This window comes from Sinohyriopsis cumingii, chromosome 5 (genome assembly GCF_028554795.1).
Source record: "Sinohyriopsis cumingii isolate HCF-2022 chromosome 5, ASM2855479v2, whole genome shotgun sequence".
NCBI classification, from domain to species: Eukaryota; Metazoa; Mollusca; class Bivalvia; order Unionida; family Unionidae; genus Sinohyriopsis; species Sinohyriopsis cumingii.
The window spans coordinates 5,846,255-5,872,757 of NC_142965.1; positions in this window are offsets into that span (position 1 = coordinate 5,846,255).

Genomic DNA, 26,503 nt, shown 5'->3' on the forward strand with positions numbered 1-26,503 from the left:
GAAAGGAAGCCATACGGCAACGCCGAGAAGCCTTGAAAAAATTTAACAATCATCCGACGCCCGAGAATTTAAGTAAATATCGTATTCTCCGGGCCAAAGCTCGCCGCACAATCAAAGAAAGTAAACGAGCATCATGGATGAAATATGTTTCCTCTTTAAACTCTCGTTCCTCAATTAAGAAAGTTTGGGACACGATCCGAAAAATAAACGGAAAGAGAAAAAACAATTCTTTCCGACATCTAAAAGTGAACAATAACAATCTTAGCTCAAAACGTGACATAGCAAATGTTCTTGCTGATACATTCTCTAAAAATTCGTCATCATCTAATTATTCCGAAGCCTTCCAAAAATTGAAAACTCAAAAAGAAAAGTCACGTTTAAAATTCACATCCAACAACTCGGAAAGCTACAACCAGCTGTTTTCACTATCAGAACCTATGGAGGCTTTAGACAAGGCCCATGATACTTCCGCTGGGCCTGACACAATACATTACCAGTTTTTAAAACATCTTCCAGAATCATCTTTAACATCTCTTTTAAAACTCTTCAATGATTTATGGATTACTGGTAACCTACCTAAAATATGGAAAGAAGCAACAGTAATACCAGTTCCCAAACCCGGTAAAGATAGTGAAGATCCTACCAACTATCGACCTATTGCACTCACGAGCTGCATGTGCAAAACAATGGAACGAATGATCAATTCTCGGCTTGTATGGTACCTGGAAACTAACAATTTAATATCTCCTTTCCAAAGTGGCTTTCGTTATGGACGGAGCACCAACGATCATCTGGTTAGACTAGAAACATTCATTCGCGATGCATTTATCAAGAAAGAACATTTAGTAGCGGTTTTCTTTGATTTAGAAAAGGCCTATGACACAACATGGAAGTACGGGATACTAAAAGACCTGCACGATCTAGGTCTAAAAGGCCGTCTGCCCTCTTTCATATACAACTTTCTCTCCGACAGAGAATTCAAAGTACGAGTGGGCTCTACCCTCTCCGATCTGCACGAGCAAGAGATGGGTGTGCCCCAGGGCAGTATTTTATCTGTGACACTTTTCAATATCAAAATTAATAACATCACCAAGTGTTTGACTCCTGGTGTGGATTGCTCACTATATGTTGATGATTTTCTCATATGTTATCGGTCAAAGCACATGCATACAATTGAAAGACAACTACAGCAAAATATCAACAAGATTCAAAATTGGGCTAGTACGAACGGTTTCAAATTCTCGAAATCAAAAACGGTATGTATGCATTTCTGTCAATTACGACGACACCACGATGAACCTAAACTCACGCTGGACGGAACACCTATTCCAGTTGTTGAGGAAACAAAATTTTTGGGTATTATCTTTGACAGAAAACTGACTTTTATTCCACACCTAAAAAACTTGAAAGCCAAATGCTTAAAAGCACTTGACCTACTTAAAGTAGTAGCGCACACTGACTGGGGTGCTGATAGAAAAGTCATCCTAAATTTATACAGAACGTTTATTCGCTCCAAACTAGACTATGGTTGCGTTGTGTACGGTTCTGCCAGAAAATCGTATCTTAAAATGCTTGATCCAATTCATCATCAGGGAATAAGACTGGCTCTGGGAGCATTTAAAACATCCCCGTGTGAAAGCCTTCTAGCTGAGGCGAATGAACCACCGTTATCGCATCGTAGAGAAATGCTTTCCGCACAGTATGCTCTCAAATTAAAATCAAACCCTCTGAATCCTGCTTTTTCGGCTGTTTTTCAACCCAAATACAAAACTTTATACGAAAATAAACCAAACAACATACCTTCCTTTGGCATTAGAATATCATCCAGCCTTGACACTACAAATATAGATCTTTCAAAAATTCAGAAAACATCCATCTCCGAAACACCACCCTGGCTAATTAAACAACCAAAAGTACGTTTTACGCTACACGATGGAAAAAAATCCGAAACAAACCCTTGTATCTTCCACAACTCTTACCATGAACTCCTCACCGAATTTAAAAACTACACCAGAATTTACACTGATGGATCAAAGGATGAGGAAAAGGCTGCTGCAGCCTTTGTTTGTGGAAATCACACAACGCAAGTTCGCTTACCAAATGGAGCATCAATTTTTACAGCCGAAATCAGAGCAATAGACCTTGCTCTGCAACATATAGAAAAGAACCGTATTTTAAACAGTATCATCTTCTCCGACTCGCTATCAGTACTCCAGTCACTACACAATAGAAAACTGGAGAACCCATTATTGAAAAACATACTCGTAAAAAATACCGAGCTGAGTGTCTCCCACAATATAATATACTGTTGGTTACCTAGCCACATTGGTATTAAAGGTAACGAAAAAGCAGATCGCGCTGCTAAAATGGCCCTTTCTCAAGAACCATCTGATTTTAAAATACCATATACTGATTTTAAACCTTGTATCAGAAAGTTCTTACGTCAGAAGTGGCAGGCATCATGGAATGATGCTGTAAATAACAAACTTCATGCAATCAAACCAACTCTAGGAGAATGGACTCCTTCCTACAGAACCATTCGTAGGGAGGAGGTAGTCATTGCAAGAATCCGAATTGGTCATACTTATATCACCCACACCCACATACTAAAAGGTGAAGACCCACCAGAGTGCGTTTCTTGCAATGAACCATTCACTGTCAAGCACTTTATGATAGAGTGCTTTGACCTACAACCTACGCGCGATCGTTATTACGTTGTGCATGATATGAAAGAACTTTTTGATAATATAAACATCACTCGTATTATCGAGTTCTTGAAAGCCGTAAATATTTATTCTAAACTCTGACTTTTATGCTATCACCTTGTGCAGTTTTATGCAATATACATTCCGTCCCATTTTAATACCTATTCATCTTTTTTACATCTCCCGTTGATCGGGAAGCTTTATTTTGCACCGTTACCATCTTACCGTTTTTAATTTCAACCATTTGTTCTTTTATATCGCTGGTCGATGTAGAACCTTTTATAAGTTTTAAAAGATTATACAAGTAACACTTTGTTTGGCGCTAAATAGCCTAAGAGTGCTGATGCGCCGTTAAAAAACAATCAATCAATCAATCAATCAATCAATCAGGAAACAAAACAGAACATGACAGAAAATCAGAAACACACAGTAGTGATTATCATTGCCGGAAGGTATCGTGGGAAACTAAAATAAAGCGCGCATTTCCAGCAGTATTCACCAGAATAACGCCTTGCTGTTCAGACTGTGGTTTGTTTGTGCCAGAATTTATGCTAAAAATGTTTAATTATGGACATGTATTGCCACACTTTGATTATGGCTGGTTCATCTGATGGAATTGCAGTGCTACAAATCTAGCAGCACTTAGGAGACCCCAACATTTTCTTTTGCGGAACGCTTCTTTGTTCTGAATCGTAACCTTTACAATTCTGCTTTGGCTGTCCTGACGACTATCGATAGAGCGTGTTTTACACGGTTTTATTGATTTTTACGCGAGTTTGCAAGAGTACGCGCAGGCACTAATGCCTGTCTTGTTTGACGAAGAAATATTAATTGAGTATTTAATAATGTAACATTTTATACATTGAGAAAAAAGAAGAACGGAGAGAAAATATCGCATCCGGCAAGTCAAGCTAATCATGCTCGAGATGCTTAAAATATATCGGATGAGTTAAGTGCACAAAGACGATTTGACATGAAAGATCGTAATCAAGAATGCATCTATGAATTTTGCTGTACTAAATGGAACTCATTACGAGACCATCTAGTTTGTGTCATGAATCTTGCTAACGAAACCCAGGATTATGTAATCGAGCCTGATTATAGAAAAATAATGGATGTAGCTGCGATTAATAAACAGCAACGGTTAACATATAACTATGTAACTAATGAATTATACGATATAGAAAGATATCCAGTTCCACTTACAAACAATACTGGTAATTTTGATCCGCCGTAAGACCCTCACACTATCGATCTCACGTCTTCCTTAAACTAGTCAGCAAATAACATAGTGGAGGGGCATTTGCTGAATGGCACACTCATCAGTTCAACAAAGACATATTTCTGCATGACTTTGATTGTTCCCCAACAATAGGCAAACTTGATACCGCCAACATAAAAGCATATCTCAGTATTGTTGCTGAGTGAGACTGCCGATACTATAGTCTTGTATATGTTGGTACTATGGAGGGTACTATTCACGAGCCAGCACAGTTATCTTTATCAATGAATTATTTGTAAAGAAGCCTCAATTGCCGCGGCAACAACGACATAATAATTTTTGTTTCAACGATGCGGAATCCGTATCCAGTAATAATCTGTTAACATTCTCGGTCATTACAAGATTGTATTCACCTACCGTTATGGCACTGTCGTAAAACACATTCCTGAAGACTGTTTTCCGCGCCGTCATGAATTTTGTGTATTCGCATCCGTATTTCAAACTGATGTTGTTCGTCTTATAGAAACTTGGGCAAATTAATTATCAATTTTGTTCAAACAAAATTTTGTATAATTTTCTTCGCACAGAACATTAAGGAAAAAGTATTAAAAATAAACCATTTGGGAATAATTGTATATTATATATGAAGTTGTCAGGGACAATACATTTGTTTGCGGGTATGAGGATGATACACTGTAGGTTAAATTTGATCGTTCAATATTGGGGGAAAAATTATTTATGTGTTTGCCTTTATTATATTGTACCGGATGAATCTAGTAGAAAATTGAAAATAAGTGTGTATATCCTGGACTTGTTATGACCTCTGGCAGCTCCTCCATAAAAAACAGGCAACATTTGCAGGAATAAAAATGAACCGATATTTTTACTGGAAAATACATTTATAATTTACATCCTTAAAAACAAGCCATGTGATAGATCATTTTGGTAGACTGATAAAACCTGTATTGTTGCCAAGTTTGGGATTTATTCCTGCTAAATGGATTGAAAGCGTGGTATTCCATTTACGAAAAAAAATATAAGTAGTGAAGAAGACAACACAAAATGATTTTATTTATCGGTAGTTAGGTGTACCACAATGCTACTAAACTATTACAATTCTCTATTTTATGTAAATATTGCTTATTTCAGATCAAAACGTTACCTGGACAGAATATTTTCAATGAAATGCAATAACTAAATTTAGAGTAACCTCTTATAGACCAGAGGGTGAAGCTGGTAATGGACGAGACCGCAAAAACTAATTCAAGATAGACATTCTTCTATTACTAACCTTCATGAGAAGTATAATTTTGTTCTTCAACGCTTATTGTAAGAAGATCTAAGAGCCAAATATATATAGACAAATATTTCAGAATAAGACTCAATATGTGTAAATGATTAGAATTTAATGAATGGCCATAATACTAGAATTTTGAATAATTGTGAAACTTACATTTATAAAACTTTGAATCATTGAAATGCCCTCGTACATTCAGATATCTTGTAAATAGTATAAACAGCAGAGAAAGTGAACGGACCTTTTGCTGGAGCGTCATTTTTGGAAAAATAAGGGTTCCTACGAAAAGGAAAATACAAGGTTAATAACGCCAAACCACCGCCTCTAACTAACCCAGAGTTTCTCTAATTGGGTTAGTTTTTTTGTTACTTTATAGTTGTCGTTAGTGTGAAGTCTAAGGTTGACATTGCCCGGGTTGGGAGTGGGAGACAAGCGCCCCAATCCTCCAAAATGCCCCATACGGCCTGCGTCTCTTACTGCCTCTGTCAACTAAAATCCAGCTCCTGGCCTTCGCGAGTGGCTTAGATTTGAAGCCCGGCAGACCATGTTTTCTACTAACAGGAGAAGGGGTGAAGGCGGCCCACTGGCGCCTTAAAACCAGTTGCCTCGGGTAGATGGGACTCGTAAACCTTGGATGGTAGCTCATCTAGGAGAAGGAAAACTCCGATTCCAAACCTCTGCTGCCTTGTGGCTATACCCACTCATGGGAAAGGCTAAGGGAGTAAACCCCGACAGAAAATCCGGAGATGGAGTCCCTAAGGCGGTATGACATTGACTTCAACGTCATTCCGGCAACTCCTGCGACGCCGTTGGTGCCAAGCTGTATCGGCATTCGTCGTTCCCTTGGGCACACCAGCTGCGTGGAGAGGGGGTATCTGCTGCATGGGCAACAGCTGATTCTCCATACCACCCTGCCCAGGCTTCATAGCTCCACTGGAGAGGACACTCCAGCGTCGTCGTACGGCGTCGGCACAACACGAGAAGTAGCAGTTTACCGGTTCTAAGTCAAAGCTCGATTGGCGTAGAGCTTGGCGCCAGGGGTTACTTCTGACGGTTGGAGAGATCATCAGGTCTCCCTGGACAGCTACCGCCCGCCTCAAGCTGGGCAGCCCCCAGTCAGTAAGGTGCTGCCCGCCATGGCCTGCCTGCTTCACTGGGTGCGTGGAGCTTAGAGAACCATATCGACAAGTGGGCCACAAAACTCTGCACCAGGAAAGGCTAAAAGAAGAAATAAAAAGACTCCAACTCTTCGTTTTGCAACCTGGAACATCAGGACCATGTGTCCTGGATTGACCACTGACCTACAGCAGATCGACGATGCACGAAAGACTGCCGTCATTGACAGAGAACTCTCCTGACTGAACATCGACATTGCCTGCCTCCAGGAGACCCGACTGGCTGACAGCGGCACCATCAGGGAAGCCAATTACACATTCTTTTGGCAGGGGAAGCCCTTGGATGAACCTAGGCAGCATGGTGTAGGCTTTGCCGTCAAGAACACGCTAATCGCCTTCATTGAACCTCCATCATCAGGTACTGAGAGAATCCTTGCCCTCCGGCTGTCAACATCCTTAGGCCCGGTCAACATCTTCAGTGTGTACGCCCCAACCCTCTGCTCCACCTACGAGGAGAAAGACAAGTTTTATGAGGCTCTGGATCAGGCAATATCCAGTATCCCCAACAATGAAAGCCTTTGCTTACTAGGAGACTTCAATGCTAGAGTGGGAGCTGACCATGAGGCCTGGTCCACCTGTCTCGGCTTTTACGGAAGGGGCAAGATCAACGAGAATGGTCAGCGACTGTTGGAGATTTGCTGCTCCCACAGCCTATGTGTGACCAACACTTTCTTCAAATGCAAGGAGATCCACCAGGTGTCGTGGAGACACCCACGTTCACGCCACTGGCACCAGCTAGACCTCGTCATCACCAGGCGTGCTGAACTGGCCAGTGTTCTCCTTACCCGAAGCTACCACAGTGCCGATTGCGACACGGACCATTCCCTCGTGGCCAGCAAGGTGCGAATATTACCCAAGAAGCTGCACCACGCCAAGAAGAAGGGTCACCCACGTATCAACACCTGCTGTGCAAGCAACCCAGAGAAAACACAGCAGTTCATCAGCAAACTGAAGGAAGCCCTCACCAAAGTGACACCTGATGACACCATTGATTCCAAGTGGTCCCATATCCGTGACTCTGTGTACAATTCAGCCATCACAGCTTATGGGATGAGGGAGCAAAAGAATGTCGACTGGTATGAGGCAAACTGGGAGGAGATGGAGCCCGTGACTGAGGCAAAGAAGAAAGCCCTCCTGGCATACAAGGCTGCACCTAGCCCCAGAACACTTCAAGCCCTCAGGATTGCAAGGAATAACGCCCAGAAGACCGCCCGCCGCTGTGCCAACACCTACTGGCTGAACCTTTGCAACAGTATACAGACAGCTGCTGCACCGGGGATACATGAGGAATGTATGAGGGTATCAAAAAGGCGACAGGCCCCCCCCCCAGCTACAAGATCGCCCCCCTCAAGTCCAAGACGGGCGAAGTCATCACAGACCAGGGGAAACAACTGCAGCGATGGGTTGAGCACTATCTCGAGCTATATGCAACCCAAAACAATGTCACTGCAACTGCCCTGGACGCCATTCCAGACCTGCCTGTCATGGAGGAGCTAGACACACAGCCCACCCTGGAAGAGCTCGGAAAAGCCATCGATTGCCATGCCTGTGGGAAGGCTCCTGGAAGCGACGGCATTCCGCCCGAAGTCCTCAAGAGCGGAAAACCAGCACTGCTCCAGCCCCTACACACACTCCTCTGCCTTTGCTGGGAACAGGGGTACATCCCACAGGACATGCGTGACGCCAACATCGTCACTTTGTACAAAAACAAAGGAGACCGTAGCGACTGCAACAACTACCGGGGCATCTCCCTCCTCAGCATCATCGGAAAGGCCTTCGCCCGTGTTGCCTTGGCGCGCTTGCAGATCCTAGCCTTCTGCGTCTACCCAGAGTCCCAGTGTGGATTTCGAGCCGGCAGGTCAACTGTAGACATGATCTTCTCACTATGTCAGCTGCAGGAGAAGTGTCGCGAGCAGCGGATGCCCCTCTACATTGCCTTCATAGACCTGACGAAGGCGTTTGACATGGTTAGTCGGAGTGGACGCTTTAGACTCCTGCAGAAGATCGGCTGCCCCCCACGTCTGCTTGCTGTCATTATGTCGTTCCACGAGAACATGCACAGCACAGTGTTCTTCAATGGCGCAACATCTGAAGCATTCCCAGTCATTAGCGGAGTCAAACAAGGTTGTGTCCTTGCACCGACGCTCTTTGCCATCTTCTTCTCCATGCTACTCCAGTACGCATTCAAGGACTGCAGCGAGGGAGTGTACATCCATACCAGGGCTGACGGCAAGCTGTTCAACATCGCCCGTCTCAGTGCTAAGACTAAAGTCACAGAGGTACTCATCCATGAATTGCTCTTTGCCGACGATGCAGCCTTGACATCACACACAGAAGATGGACTTCAGCAGCTGGTATGCTGCCTCTCCCATGCATGTAAGGAATTTGGACTGACCATCAGTTTGAAGAAAACGAATGTCATGGCACAGGACACAGACTCCCCTCCCTCTGTCTCCATCGATGGGTACAACTTGGAAGTTGTCGAGAACTTCACATACCTCGGGTCTAACATCTCCAGCTCACTCCCCATTGATTCTGAGGTGGGCGGCAGGATTGCCAAGGCAGCAGCAGTGATGGCCAGACTTAACCAGAGGGTCTGGAACAACCCCAACCTCACAGAAAAGACCAAACTGCGTGTCTACCAAGCGTGCGTGCTCAGCTCACTTCTCTACAGCAGCGAAACATGGACCACCTATGCAAGACACGAGAGGAAACTCAACAGCTTCCACCTGAGATTTCTGCGGCGCATTCTGCACATCCAGTGGCAGGACAAAGTACCCAACACAGAGGTTCTAGAACGCGCCAACATGAACAGCATGTTCTCTATACTCAGCGAGAGGCGCCTTCGCTGGCTCTACCATGTCAAGAGAATGGACCCAGGTCGCATTCCCAAGGACCTGTTATATGGGGAGTTAGCAGAAGGTGCACGACCAACTGGACGACCACATCTGCGCTACAAAGATGTTTGCAAGAAGGATATGAAGACAGCAAACATCAATGTCAACGACTGCTAGAGCTGTGCAAACAACCGTTCCAGCTGGCGTCTAGCTGTCAGGCAGGGAGTTCAAAACGCAGAGGGAAAGAGAAGAATAAAGCAAGCTGAAAAGAGAGCTAAAAAGAAGGATAAGCAAAAGCGTACTTTGGAGCTATGCCATCGTCTCCCGTAGACGGACGGATGCCAAGAGTGTGAAGTAAGTATGCGCGCGAGTTTACCCACCGTAACACTTCATTGAAGTCGCACCCCCTCTGCTGCTGTAATCAAATCAGCCTCTCATCCAAAGATTTTATCAAGACATATACGATATCGTGATCAAGGATCATGTAAATTGATTGTTATAAATCCGTGTGGGGATGACTGTGCTCGCGAAAAGAAATTTTTAAATTTAATTATATCCATGTCTCCGCTACACCAAGTCTGATGAATATTTCGAAGATTATGTGTATCAACTCCATTAAATACAACTAAAATATTACAGGTGTCTCTAATCACTTTAGGTATTTGTGTATATCGTTGAGTAACATAAATCACGTCTGTGGTTTCATGTCTTCCACTGGAATATATTCTAGCTGGATTTGATTGTTTGTCCAGCATCACATCTTCGTAAACTACTAAATTATTAATAAATCCATCGAGGTCATCTACAGATGGGGCTTCATCAATATCAGTTATAAATTCGATAATATCATTGCCGTCCTCGTCTAACAATTTTGCATTTTCATTAAAATCTTTAAGTACTTCGTAGCATCGTTGGTCATCAACTGAACTCCTAAATACAACTTATCCAATTTGATCCATCTCATCATCAAATTAAGTAGCATTTGCGTTTTACCAGACCCAGATGGACCTTTGATAATTGCTGTGATAGATATTGGTAGAGCTAGATGATGTTTTACTGGTTATTGCTTTATTGTCACTGAGAAATCAATTACATCCATATACTTATAATATGAATCTATATTGTGTTCGATGCAGAAGATCCACTAGAACAAGTGGATTAACAACAATAATAGCAAAAAATAAAAAGCGTGCGGTTAAGGTAAATGTGTGAAATATGGTACACAAATATATAAATTTATTTCTAACAATCATATAGGTGGTGATAATGCCGCTTCTTTAGGAAAATTGCTAGGAACTCCATGGGCTAAATACCATTGAGAAAAACAAATCCCTGGATATAATTACTGTGGTCCTGGTACCAGACCTGATATCAGACTAAATGAACAAGATCAGCCAAATCCTGAAGAGTATCCAAGAAACGCAATCGATCAGGCATGTCACATTCATGATGTAGCTTATACAAGTAAAGATATTCAGCAACGACATATTGCAGGTGTAAAGTTAGTTTATGCGTTAAATTCTGTAAAAAATAAATCTTTCCGAGAATCATTAGCTAACTTTTTAATAAAATCTGCAATGAAAGGTAAACTAGTATTAAGTGCCGGTAAGTAATCATCCAATTACTAAAATAATGGAATCAATGTATTATATCCCAAGAGGATATTGGATGGGTAGAGCAGCGATTCGTACACTCGCCGACGCGGCAAATACTACGAGTTCTGCTGCCGCAAATTGGTTAGCACGACAGGCAATATGGCAAATGTATCTACCACCACCTAAAAAAAATAAGTACGTGCATTTTGATGTCAGCATTCCTAACGAAATTTATCGGGCGGATATATTGTTTTTATCACACGATATTATTAAAATTGGAAGAGTCAAACATACAAATACACGTTACCTGTCGTTGACGATGCAAGTAGATATAAAGAGGCAGAACCGTTATCAACTAAAACAGCAACTGAAGTTGCATCTGAGTTTGAACGAATTTATCGGCGAGGATCTGGACCACAAGGTGGTCTACGATAGCCACGGCTATTACAGGTTGATCATGGCAAAGAAGTTCTTGGTGCATTATCATTGTTGATGAAAAAATGCAAATTCGCAATCAGACGAGGACGTACTACAATTCGTCGTGATCAGGCAATTCTTGAACGATTTAATCGAGCACTTGCTGACCGCTTATTTGGATATCACTATGCAAATGAAAATAATCACAAAGACAAGAGATCCCGCGAATGGGTTGCAAGATTACCAAGTGTGATAGCTGCGTTAAATAATGAAATTACTCGAACAACTGCCATGAAACCAATTAAATGCAATTACAAAAAAAAAAAAAAAAAAAAAAAAAAACCCACATACCAATACAACGACATGAATTTTCAAAACAACCAGTATTAGGTAATGTGACTGTAAGATATTTATATGAACCCGGTGAACTTGAAGGCGGTAAAAAAGAGCGACTGGTCCTATTTGGAGTATTACAACACATAGAATGTATAGCGCGGTTACAACTAAGGATAGACTTGCAATCTACTAACTAGATTCAACTGCTCCTCAACCTGGATTTGTACGTGAACAATTGCAAGTAATTCCTGACGACACACAATTACCACCTCGATCACTTTTGTAAAGCACCAAGGGTACTGGATGATGGATGGAGCCTATGTGGAAGTCTCAAGGTAGCCTTGACTTTGTGACCAGTCATAAAGTAGCCAGGGATCTGGTACAAGGCATGATAGAGGAGACAGTGGAGAAATTAAGAGGCTTTATTTAGCCTCCGTATGTGAGAGTGGGAACCTTGAAGGGGGCACTTGATGATGTAATCATAGTCAGGTGCTTTTTAGAAGAAATATTGAATTTGACAGAGTGGTCTTTTGTGAAGTGGGAGGCTAGACCAACTAAACAAATCTGAAGAAATGATGACAATGGTAATGAAATAGGAGGTAAAAAAGATTAAAAATAACTGGGCAAAAGAGAGAGAGAGAGAGAGAGAGAGAGAGATAGAGAGAGAGTTTGAAAGACAGAATAAAAACTGGATGACGGTACAGGAGAAATTTAGATCCATGTGACATCCTGACTGGATGCCAAGGAAGGAAAAGAAAAGAAGAAGAAGAAGGAATAATTGAGAAAGTGAGGAAATGGTGGAAGAACTGGAGAAAATAGAAGAGGAAGAAGAACCCAAAGGCCATTTTCAGGACCACTCATATGCCTCGAAAAGATTTGCCTTCTTGCTAAGTTTAATTTAGTCAGTTGTATTGTTGTTTTTGTTTGTATGATGTATGTTGTATGTGTTACATATGTCTATGTCCCGCCGAAACGGTCTAGGTTTTTTTCCCCGCTCTTCGGTCCCGATTGAGGTCAGCCCCTTGCTACATTGTTACCAATCTTCAGTACTGTGACGTCACCTTGCCTGTTTCATTCCTATTGTCCATATATAACCCAAACCTTTTGTGCTTATATAATCCAATTGTGTTTTTGACTGAGATTTCCATTGTCTGCATAAATCTTGTCCGTATATCTTCCCAGGGGGTTCTGTAACGCATTTTCCCATTTTCCGTATATCGTCCACAATTTTACTGATGAGGCAATCCCGGCAAGTTTCAATTTGATTTGCTTGGGTTTCCATTCATAATAAATTATCGCAGCTTATTACGCAACCAAGTAAGAACTTTTTGCTGTTCGTCATATTCATTCCTAAGCGTAGTAATCTGTGCGTCTTTTCGTCAACGTATTTTTGTGTCACTAATGGCACTCCTCAAGCGTACAATTCATTTGTTGCTCATGCTGAGTTCACCCGTCATTGTGTCGTCGGTTTCAGTTTTTCGTCTGGATATTTTATCGCTTATAACTTTACTACGTACACCATATCCCTGAGTTTACCAACCTGACTGATCCCACTAGAAATTTGTCGTACTAGAACCCATTAGTAATAAGTTAATAAACCTAGACTATTTGATATATGTATTTACGTCTCCGTTTAAAGTTTTGTTTTTATTTCAGTGATTATTTGTTGATTATGGAGAGTTGGGATTTGGAAGATATTTTTCAACCCGAGTAATTAGCTAATATGAAGTATTTACGAGATTTTCTGGCAGAGTGGTTTAGTTTATCAAAATGAACCCTGGCTAATTTGTAAACATATGGAATTATCTGGATATTTTAGGTATACTTGTTTAGTAATTTGATATAGCAATAATTCTTTTTACTGGGTGTTTGGGTCGTTTTTTTGTAATGCCTGGCTTGAAGTACTAATATTCCACTTCGAAAATCGTATTGGTCAACCATGCAAATGTGAAGCAAGAGAAATCACACAAGTGTGAAAAGAATTATTAGTTTTATGATGGGTGGTAATTAGATGATTAGATATAATTATCTGAAGTGTTTAAGAACCTTTCAAATGACAGCGACAGTTGTCTTAAAAAAATATCGGAAACAAGGTTTGTCAAAGACATACACACGTAAAAGTTTGATTCTCTCGTTAGTGACACCCACTGACTGTGTTAATAATATCTGTCCAGTTTATGTCAGCGATTTTTATCTGTCTATATTGAATTAGAAACACATCAATTTCATCTGGGCAAACACCAGCAAAATTCATTAAATAGGCCAAGTTGAACTTGGAGAAAATATTTAACGTTCCGACCACGATTGATCCCGTGTGTGATCATCCAATATAATACATGGGATATGAATTACTCTCTGAAGTCTTTTCTTCAATAGTTTAATGTCTTGTCGGACAAGATCATCGCGATACATCTGAAGCGGGTATTAGGATGAAGAAATTTATCTAACGTGTTCAGAAATGGATGTTGTCTAAGGACAGTCAGAACGAATCCAGACGTTTCAGCTAAAAGTAATAGAAGGGATACAGCGTTGAAAATCTTTATGAGAAATTTGCAATCCATTCTCAATATTTTGATCTGGCCCCATGAACGTCAGCAATTTGTGATCTGATCGTGTGAGTTAGTTTTTTTTCTAAACTGAAAAGAACGTATTAGGGTGGCTCTTGATGATCGTTTTGTCCCAGCGACAACTCAGAAACTCTAAGTCGGACAAAAATGACAGGGTTCCGAACTTGTCTATTTAACAATCGTTTATCTTGAAATTCCACGAACACTTTCTCTGGTCTGCAACTCTTTGTTGTGCCCAGATCTGACAGGTCAACTGACGAACTACTTGGCTTTGAACAGATGTCATAGTGAGCCACGACAACGTAGAGGTACCACATTGTGACATAAACAACATTATTCTTTGTTCCTTCGTGAGAGATATGGTCATTGGGGGCATACATATCGGGAGTTTTATTAATGTTACTTCTCTGTCATTTACAATAGCAGCACACTAAATCGTTTAGATGTCATCATAACATCTCTACAGCACAACTATGTGTCTGATGTCAGAGATAACTTTTCTAAATTCTCTGCAAAATCCGAAGATGTATGACAGTGGAATCGCACATGAAATCATACCATCCGGTAAAATCTGTTATCGTCGTGCTGCAAGTCCCAAGATGAAGTGTTCATTAGTGGCATACAGAAGGGTAAAATGAACAAATGGTCTTGGTGCCATTTCCGTTGCAAAGGATCAGAAGCAGTATTTAGTGCAGTTGTAACATTAAAATACGGAATATGATCAGGTTGATTCACTATATCCTCCGAAAACATCATTGATGGTTCAGCACTTCTATCATAGTCACCGCTGTATCGTGCCAATCCCAGTATAGTAATCGCAATATCGACTTTGTCCACGCAATTTATTTTCTGTCAATGACGACTTGTATTGTGAACATGCTGTTGTATTCGTTCGCGCTAATTTGGAATTTGATAATCTCGCACAGACTCGTCCTGAATCGTCCATGTCAAATGCAGGAACATATACAAGCTTGAAGAATGACAGCGGAAGAAGAATGCCGTACGCGATTCATTTGCACCACCAATTGTTCTCGTATCGATGATAATGCTCTGCCGGCTAAGTCACACTGCCCCAAACGTCTTATCCTTTACCTCGTCGATGGCTTTCACCCCGACTTGTTTCGTAATCGGCAACACTTTTGGCACCGTTGCTCATAACAACCTGGCGACGAAATCGCCGGATTTATTTCCGTAATATCAATGGTATACTTGTATTCTTTAATTTATTGCACGAGAGTATCACTCTGGCGTGTAAAACAGTCATGTTTACTTTTATGTTTGATTGCGATGACCAATCACATGCATTTAACGTGTGGTTAACTCACTTGGTGACAAGTGACTAGCTTGAGAGGTTAACGAGTCCCAGGCATGTCATGGACATATAAGTTAACTGCTAACGTGTCTCCTCGCAAGACAAGTATATGTCCATTTTGATCTGCAAGAGAAAATCTCAACCAGAACAACATAGTGTTGTTACTTAGTAGATAAACAAGATTTGTTGGTGCGGACTCGATAAAGTCACACAGAGAAACATCAAGAGAAAAACAATATAAAATGTGTCATTCGCAAACGAGTACTGATAACTACCTATAATTGCGATGAAGGTTATATCCACCATAATCGTCGACATGAAAGTGACGCGATTAAAGCTGTCACCATAGTTGGAATTATTATCAGCCAGCACGTATGTATTGGCGATGCTTTCATGCCAACAAAACACGGTTGCGATCGATGAGGTATTTGGGTAAATCTGGCATCCTTATGTGACTATTTTGTTGTCGGAGGTGAGTGTTGGCTCGTTGGGTTTGATGGCGACCTGGAATTCTTTTCGCGTGATTGACATAATCAGCCTTTGAAATTAATCGTTTATGGCTTCTACTTCTTACGCTTTTAGAAATACAATAAACACTTACCAGTTAGGGCTTGCATCGAAATTGGTTTGTCACGCTAACATGAGTGAATTATTTGCGGGGAGACGGCCAAATGGTTCCGAACGAATATTTGGTCAACTGGTGCGATCTTAAGTGCGCGTTAAGATGCGGCGGTTATCGCGTTTGAAAACAAGTTCAAAATCCGGTTTTTGTCGTGCTTGCAGCCATCATCGCGGTGTTGCTCGGTGTAGTAGTAACGATCATGCACTGCGTTGCCGCGCTGATTTCATCGAGAAACTGAGTTGTTTGCGTATGTAATCGCTGTTGTATTTCCACTGTGTGCGTGTTTATACAATATGTACAATGTATTTATAATTGCAGATCATTTGTGAGCTGCAGGCAGGCAACATGTTATCGTGTCAAGAACGTCGAGGTAAACACAAACGTGTTTGCAATTATCCGTCACTGTAGCGACGTTAATCACGCTCCAATGGCTTGGCTCACTCACATACACTTCCAGGATGAGTTTGTGCATCAAAGCGTGATCTGTATTGTGTTCTTGACTTTATCGATAAATACGTTTTAATTTTGTGTCTTCACGCATCACATCGGGAGATGTGTGCACGGCCTGAAATGAAACCACCAGTGTTTCACGACGGTTTGCTTGTGCTAGTACACGGTCGTGCCAGTCTGAGATACTGGTGGCTAACATGAATGTAGTTGTGCGGAGTGATTTCTTCACTCCGTTGCCAGTTCCCTTCATGGCGAGAGGGTGGGGTATGATAGCGACGGGATCAGGATAAAGTTGGCATTAATACTACGCTAATCTGCCCAAAACATGCGTGGTTATCCGTGTAACCCAGTGAAGGTCTTCACAAACCCATTTTAACCAATCATCGTATGACTTGGGGTGATTTCCGGGTTAAAAATATGAAGATGTCTATTATTTAATTCTTCCTTGGCAAATGGAGCGGAACCTTTCAAAACAAACTGGCGAGCTTCTTCTTTGAATTGTGTGATTCCATTGTTAACTCTGATAATACAAGGACGGGGATTGTGCTCTAAGTAAACCAACGATGTCGCCGATTTCCTCCGCGTGATCCTCGCGCGGTACCTTCTGTACGTATTGCGACCGTTTACACGCGTTCTGAAGCCTAGCACTTCGGGTTAATTCGTTTAACACCTTCACTGTGGCCGCGATCGTTTCTATGTCGTTAGGAAATTTTATTTAAAGGGTTCTTTTGTCGCGGTAGTTGAGACCGAGATTTCTTTCGTGTGTTTAATAAACGGGCAAATATGTGTTTGAATCCCGCTGCGAGACTTAATTTGTTAACTTGTTTTTGACATGTTAGTGTGCTGATAGATAGCCTTATATTGCTGTGTTAGGCGTTTGGTTGGACTGATATTTGGTATTTTCTATTAGGATTGAGGGTTCTTTGTGTGGTACCATTGACTTTACTACACAGGTGGGCACATGTTTGAGAAGCTTGAAAATATTCTACCCGAGGTGACTTTGTAACGACAGGGTTGATTGGTTTTGTCTATATTAACAAATCTGTGTGGATTCTCCTGGGCTTTTGATTGTTTTCCTATCGATGTCGCATGCGCACCACGTATGGTGAATATTTATCAACAACTTAACTCGTTCAACACTATCAACATGTTTGCGTTGTCGATGACCACTTTAATGGAATTGTTTATACCGCTTGGTGACGTAGATGACGCTGATGCGCTTTTGTCTTCCATGGGAAAATATTAGTGCGGCATTTGTTTGTTTATTTAACATTGCATCGTCACACACGACAAGATTAGTCTATGAGATCGATGGAAGTGGTGTCTTTTCGATTATGTCCCTATTTACCAGTGAATTCCACGTGCGGACGAAATCTTTGAACACATCTTAACACTCTTAATTGTCCGCGGATGGAGCTGCCAAGTATAACGTTGTCATAACAACAGCTGTGTTGATCTTGATCCTGACGGATCAGTGATAGAGTTCTTCGATCCAGTGAACGCTACCGACATGTTCATATAAATATCTGCTGCTGTCTTTGACAAGATATAAATGAAGATGCACAGACTTGAAAATACTGGTGATCTGGAGCAAACGCAACAATGTTTGACCAGACGAAAATCATAAAATTGCGACATGAACTGTCTCTTAACTTCTCCCATATTTAAGTCATACAAATGTGTGATAGCTCCTTAGAAAGGAAACTTATGCTCCTAGATTACTGAAATATTTCACTGCAAATGCAAATACTACTAAAACATCAAAGGCTATGTTTGCAACTGTGATTTCATCCGTTACAAACATTGTCTGTTGCATGTTTAGCAAATGAATCCCGAATAGGAGCATAGCATTTTTAGAACTATGACTCATTTTAGTTTAAAGCTTGCTCTCGGTGTTTTTTGTAAAGGCGTAAGGAATATAGTACAGAAGAGTAAAATGTGTTGAATATATTAATAACTCTTGCAACTCAATCGTCCCAGGGATGCAAGCTTGTGCACTTTATTCCTGAACCATGAACATGAATCAGTGCCAGTCTGATGACTTCCGTGGGGGAATCTGTTAATCGTCGATAACTTACTGATTCTCACATACACTAAAATGAAAGACCTTAAATTAGCATATTATGACGATTTTCTTCGTTGAAATGTACCTGTACCTGGAAAATTCAAAAGCTTGCTAGACAAGAATAAATTTGTGCTGATACATTCCTGGACGAGAAAATCTAAATCAACCGGATTAGTAACTAATATGATAATAAACGGGGACATTCTTGTGATGCCCATATGGGAAGTCTTCCGATAATCTTTCATCCGATATCTCAGGCATGTGAGATCGTTCCGGAAACCAAACCTGCTTTTTGAGCTTTATATGTAACAATGGCTTCAGCGACTGCAAGATCTGTCAGCATATTTGGATCAAGCATACAACGCAGTAAATCTATTGAAACCCATCCAAATTTATTGCTGAATACTTGAATGGTTTCATCTTGATGCACACTTTTTAAATTAAAATGTAGCTAAACTAATGAACGTTGTGGGAAAACTTGAACAATAGTATCTCTGCAAATCCAGTAAGATCAAAACCGGGAAAAGAACCATTGACACACGTTTTAAGTCATGTGTAGGATGACCCAGTAGGATGAAGTAAGGTTTACAGACACCAAGAAATAAAGTAACAGAATACAATGATGCCCTATCTACGCTTATAACTTCATCGACGGAATAATTAGTGTTCCAAAGAACCCCGTGCCCGTATTCATCACATGTCATTGAACATCTCCAAACACCCAATGTATTAGGTATTGAATCATTATTTATGGCTCTGCAAAATTAGGCGTCACTAACTAGGGCTTAAATAATTTGCAACGATATCATACATGTCGGACGAAGATTTTAGTGCTTCTTTTCGTAGCTCATCATGGAAATATGTTTGATACCAATCTTCACAAGGTAATAACAAAATGATCAGCGTGGTTAAAAAAAACCCATCAATATCAATTAACTTTACCGGTACATGATAACGCACGCTAATATTAGCAATGGCATGTTAAACATCACTATCATATAAAATCTGATTGTGTGCTTTTCGGGAAATTTTTTTTCACGCATGTGGATTATGTTCAATAAGTTCAGTCATTGTACCAGCATTTTTGTATTTACCGTAACAATACATCGTGATTAGATATATGACAGCACTTTCCGACGCGGCAACGTCTCGAGTTTTGTGCCATTTCGGTGAACCTCTTTCGCCAATTAGTGCTTTTAGACAATATTTTCCCTTCGTTACTAGTTGTTTGCAATCTCCCCGTTTCGTTAGGGATCGAACAATTGCCACATTCTAACCTTTTCTGAGAGTTTTCTTTCATCCTTTCCCCCCAGTTTGGCTGTAACGTCAATATGGGGGAGTTCTGTGTTGCATGTGCTAAGTGGTCCGTCACTTTCTCCTCTACGTTAGTTGTCACTACATTTGTTTCTGTTTCTTTAGGGTTTTCTAGCTCTTTTTTACTGGGTACAGTTTGTTTTATGGTGTACTTTCTTTCCTAATTTGCTCAATCAGTATTCGTATCTCTGTTTGCATCTTATCGTTTTCCTCCACGTTTAGGTTCACTTCATTGTTTGAGGTCTTACTCGCATATGTTTGCGCTGCCGGCTGATTTGTTAGTCTTTTGGACTGTAGCCAGTTTGTCTGCAGCGTGGACAAGTCCTGCCTAATTCGCACCCCCATACCATGTCTTTAACAGGAACCGTTTGACGTAAAAGTATGGCGGTATCGTTTTTGCCTCTTCTTTGATGAACTGTCATTATCCTTACGCCTGATTTCATCTCTCTGAATACCATACTGTTGCCATTTTATTCTTCCTCATATTTGTTTTCAGTTTTTTCCCTATTTTGTTTTCAATCTTGAGAGAGAGAGAGTCCAGAGACGAAATCGTCCATGACGCTAATGCGCATGTGGGACATGGACTAATTGAACGTAGCTTTCACAATTTTTCAGTCTTATCGCTACGATGTCTGCAGTGTGGCAGTTTATAGTGATGCCTAGCACTTGGATATCATGTCGCAGACATGTAGCAATATGTCCCACCCAGTCACATTATCTTGACACCAGGCTGACCAGTCCTAACACTAACCTCTTAATGCTGAACGCCAGGCTAGGCAGGCATCTATTAGTACCATTTTTGCAAGTCTTTGGTATGGCTCGGCCGGGGATCGAAACTACGACCACCGCATCCGAAGCGGACGCTCTAACCACTAGGCCACCGGAGCGGTCAATTTAGTTATTGGATGATGCAAATGTTTTGGATAATAAGGAAACCGGGCGCATTTACTCAAACAATAAACACGACATAAACTGGATGCAAATCACTGGGTATTACAAGATGGATCCTGATTCATATACCTTTCGATAATAACGAAATTGTATGTTCATATCATAATTAAAATGTTCATGGAACCAGTTACGATAATATGCCTCTTGAAAATAACCAAATACTCGTTAATATCAGAAGAAAATGGTAACAGAACCAGTCACGAACAGACCAAATCTATGTTTGTTATATAAGGGAAATATTCAAAGAACCAGTCACCAGCAGAGTAAAAACGCGAATTTCTAACCTCGTGATAAGTTCCGGGAAGTCTTAGACCTTTTCCTGGGGATCAGAAACTAGTGGAATCTAATAATGATTTCGAACGATCATTAGTACCTCTCTTCGTTCTTTGCCTTTTTCTTGGAATGCAAACAATTATGATGATCTCATACCATACATGTTTAAAGTATTGAATAACATTAAAGGCATCACCCGACTAAAGGGAATGCGTCTGACTTTGTTAAACAAGCGAAATGATTTGATATAACAATTAAAGAATTTAATTGTGCCTTTTCGTATGGACAAATGAATATTACACTGGACACTCTCGATGAGATCAATGAATGAACATGATGTCTATTTGTAATTACAGTAGCGAAAATAGGATTGTAGGATATCTGATTAATGACTTGTTATTTTAAAAAGTCGTTTATTGTAGATTAAATAATTCACACATTTCTGCAATTAGAATTCGCTATACGCTCAGTGGCGCACCAAAATCAAATTACATTCAATTTGAAACTAGAAGTGCACAGAAGAAACGTTCCACTAATTATTGCATCAAAGATGTTTTTAAAATTCTCATTGCAAATTAGTTCCTGAAACAAAAGGATCGATTCACACGTTATCATTTCAAAACATGTAAATAGAAAGAAAATACATTCAAACGTAAGAAAGTATAGACAAGATAGAGTTGTTTATAATTAATGGAGGCTCACATTTTGAAATATATCCTGAAGCAAAAGAGACACTGAAACTGTAACGTCTTGTTCTTAATGGACTTATGCTCACAATGCACCTGTGAAACTGGTTGTCACAAGAAAGCCTGAGGGTTATAAGTCTTGTCCTTTATGGAAATGAGACGGTCATATATAGGTGAAATCTGTAGATGCTACTTAAGAAAAGTGGTTTGTAAATCGTGTCCATTATGGACATGTGTACGTCACAAGGAGGTAGATAACAAGACGGGCTTCAATGTTGCGACCATGAAAGGCAATATTATACTTGTTTGAACACATCCCCTCTTTCTTTTTCAAGAGGATTAAATGTTGAGAACGTAATTAGTTTAGTTCTTTTGACGCTTCCATCATCATTTAACTTCGATCATTATCTTTTTCTGTACAAAACTTATAACCTCATGGTGATCCTTTGCTTGATTAATGTATTTATACGCGTACCATTGCTTGATTAATGTATTTATACGCGTACCATTGCTTGATTAATGTATTTATACGCGTACCATTGCTTGATTAATGTATTTAGAGCAATCTATACGCGTACCATTGCTTGATTAATGTATTTATACGCGTACCATTGCTTGATTAATGTATTTAGAGCAATCTATACGCGTACCATTGCTTGATTAATGTATTTATACGCGTACCATTGCTTGATTAATGTATTTAGAGCAATCTATACGCGTACCATTAGGCCAACAACAGTAGGCAATGTTTCAATCACTCAGTCATAAGTCGCGGATGTAAAAGCTGTACAATTGTCTGATACTTTTTTTTCCGATGAATTCGACGTCTCAGATAGTTCATTTGTCTAGCACAGGAAATAATACCTTTACATATGAAAAGAAGATTGAATGCAAAGTGCAATACGGTATCATCTGATGTTATTTCATTGTCCAGTAATTATCTACAATGTTTATATCTTGGCATATCAGAAATGTCATTCACCCAAATCATTGTTATCTTTAATACCATACATGGCTCAATACAAACTCAGAACTAATACTTTGTTTGTTCCTAGTTGGCGGAGAAAAAAAACGAAACAAAACGCGAGGTTTTTTATTTGTTATATATCCCAAAACCCTTGCCAAACATTTTATCTGAACAGAGTAAATGTTATTCAAAACAAAAAGGGATTTAAAAACGTTCGATCCCGTTATTTTAAGAATATTTGAAAACACCTAGATGGTTCTATTATACCTGTCTCTAATGCAAACAAAAAATACTTATGTAAAATATAATGCGTTAATAAATCAGGCCAAATACGACAGTTTTCAGAGTCCGATGAATCTTTCATATTCGAGTGTCCTGATAGTTCCATTTATTCTAAGAATTTTCAAATTTTCCATTATTTGAATTTTATTCTAAAATTTAAATTTATATTAAAAGCAACAGCCACATTCGGATTAATAACATTTACTTTAGTGTAATATAGGCTCATAACCTCATATTGTTATTTAGTTACATGACCCCGTATATTTATTAAGTTCATAACCCCGTATTCTTATTAATGTCAATAACCCCATAATTGTGTTTAGATACATAACCCCGGATTGTTATTTAGTTACATGACCCCGTATATTTATTAAGTTCATAACCCCGTATTCTTATTAATGTCAATAACCCCATAATTGTGTTTAGATACATAACCCCGGATTGTTATTTAAGCATATGACACCCATATTGTTATTAAGTTCATAACCCCATATTCTTAGTAATGTCAATAACCCCATAGTTGTGTTTAGATACGTAACCCCGTATTATTATTTAGGTATATGACCCCTTATTTTTATTAAGTTCATAATCCCATATTCTTATTAATGCCAGTAACCCCATAACTGTGTTTAGATACATAGCCCCGTATTATTATTTAGGTATATAACCCATATTGTTATTAAGTTCATAACCCCATATTCTTATTAATGTCAATAACCCCATAATGGTGTTTAGACACATAACCCCGTATTGTTATTTAGGTCCATAACTTATATTGTTAATATTATATTGCTAAATATTATCAGTAATCGAGGACTGTATGTAATGATAATATTTCTAAATATGTTGACTTGAGTTTAGCGTCTTGGATTACTCCTCGGAAATGTAATGGTTGACCTGATTTTATTCGACTTACACTTTAAGTAAACAGACCTGACTTTGTTTACGAATTTGATGAAAATTTCCACTGGAAGTTACCTTGGTTCAAGGTATTTTGTTGTGCCATACGTCAGCTGACAGTCTGCATATAAAGAAGAGGAAGTAAACAGGTATTCATTGCTATCTTACTAACAGTCTTTAAGTTGTGTCTAGTTATACTTTGAGAGGAATCACTTATTATAATTATTCAATATAATTACAAAGTGCTCATTGACATTTTGGATTGTAATTCATTCAATGACGTTCTGGATTGTATCACTGTGTTGCCTCAGCACTGTTAACACATCGACATATTGAAGACGATTGTACATCAGAACATCCAAGACTCAAACACTGTGTACTTTTTTACTCTTGATAGAACTATAATGCTTACTTAGGATTTTATTCACAATACCGTAAGCTTCTCTTAAAATTTCATTTTATAACTTAGAGAATGAAATATTTGTTGAATTTTACGAAATTGTTTGGTTTTTCTTTTTTCTCTTACTTAGATAAAGACCAATAAAATCGTAACAGGTAATTGCCAATTCGTCTCGGATACGAATTTCTAAAATAATATTTCAGAGAAATTAAACTTGGGTTTGAAAGTCAAATTGACTATGTTTCTAAATTTTCTTAGTCCCTAGTAAGATTTTAATTTCATATATGTAAAAAATCTTTCGTGAAACCATGACTTGTTCTCAATGTCATCTAATGTAATGAATTTTGTTTCAAATATTACCTAGACATTGTTGAAGTCTTTAAAAAAGGACACGTTGCTTGAGCATGCCGGACACTGAGAAGCATCTTTGGCAAAACAATAAATAAAAATATATTTGTCCAATGTTTTGTGGAAAAGATTTTGTTCGGATAAAAGTGTTTTGGGGTTGATTAATAAGCCTGTGTCTGGATTCGATAGATTTTGAAAATAAATGCAGTTAAAAACCCAGAAGGAAATAGTGCGACGAAAGATTCAGCTTCAGTAGAAAGTGATGGAAATCCAAAATCAAATATATATATATATATATATATATATATATATATATATATATATATATATATATATATATATATATATATATATATAGAGAGAGAGAGAGAGAGAGAGAGAGAGAGAGAGAGAGAGAGAGAGCACTCACTCCACTTGCACGCAAGTTCAGCTTATGGTGTTATGAGAAATATTAGTTTCATATCACCTTTAAAGTAAAATGAAGTAGATCAATACTTTCCTGGTTTGGAGAAAATTGGTGAAAATTTGAACTGGCCAGGAAAGCATCGGACATTATTATTATTACAACGTGAATTTATTGACAAAGATTGTGAAGTCTACACTGATTATGACGTGGTTACGGAAATATCATGAAGGGTATGAATTGTAACTGAGGCATATCGATAATGGTTTGGGTTCTAGACAAATTCGAGTCGAAATCGCTAAATAAAATGAACAACTTTTTGATAGGTGGTGCTCAGTCAGGAAGGTTGATCAAGATTACAGTAATCTCAGAAACTCGTATTAATGACTAAAGTGTTCACTCAGCACTTCTGTTATTCATTTTGACGACATACTTTTCCAGCCTTTTGTATGATAAAACACATTTTTTTTTAATATGTGAGAGTTGTATTTTTTGTGCACAACGCGATCTGTATGAAAGCAAAATGAAGTTGGTAAGATCATCAAAGTTGTTATTTCCATTTACAAAACCATTTCGTGTAATTTTAAAAATTGCATAGTAAGTCTGGATCCATTCGACGTGTAACTTCCGAAATAGTTCAGTAACCAAGCAGTGATAGAAAGTGCTCGATTTGTTCTGTTTCCTCCTTACAGATGGTGCATTTATCATTGTCCTTAATATTTTTCAACAACTGGTTTGCGGCAATATTTCTACGTAGAAATCTAAAATTAAAGCTAACCAGTCTGTGTCTTTTGTGCGACGTTTAGACAAAACAAAATAGCTGGATCATTATTTTACATCAATAACACACCAAAGGTTGTTGTTGTTGTTGTATGGTTTAACGCCATTTTTCAGCACGATAGGCTATACATGGCGGCCAGTATTAATGGTGGAGGAAGAACCCGGAAAACCCCGGAAAGAACCAGAACGAGAAGCTACTGGCAAGCTTTCTCACATGCCCACATTGGCTGAATCTTAGACTCGAACCGCCGCAGACAGAGGTGAGATGGCAGTGATCCGTAACGAAGAGCGCTTTAGACCACTCGGCCACTCGGGGCCCCCACACCAAAGGTAGTTCTCCACCTTATGTATGATATAAAGTTGCCTCTAGTTACGGTCGATGGTTCATCTTTTTCTATTATGGTAATCCATATATAACGTCACGCCAAAATATATTTTAATTACGTTCAATTACAAAGTCATATGGACAGAGTTCTTTTGCATACCAGGGCCCAGCAACGTGGAATGAATTGCCCACTGAACTTAGACACAAAGACACAGTGATCACATTCAAGAGGGCTCTCAAAATTCACTTATTTCGACTGCAAGAACAAACATAA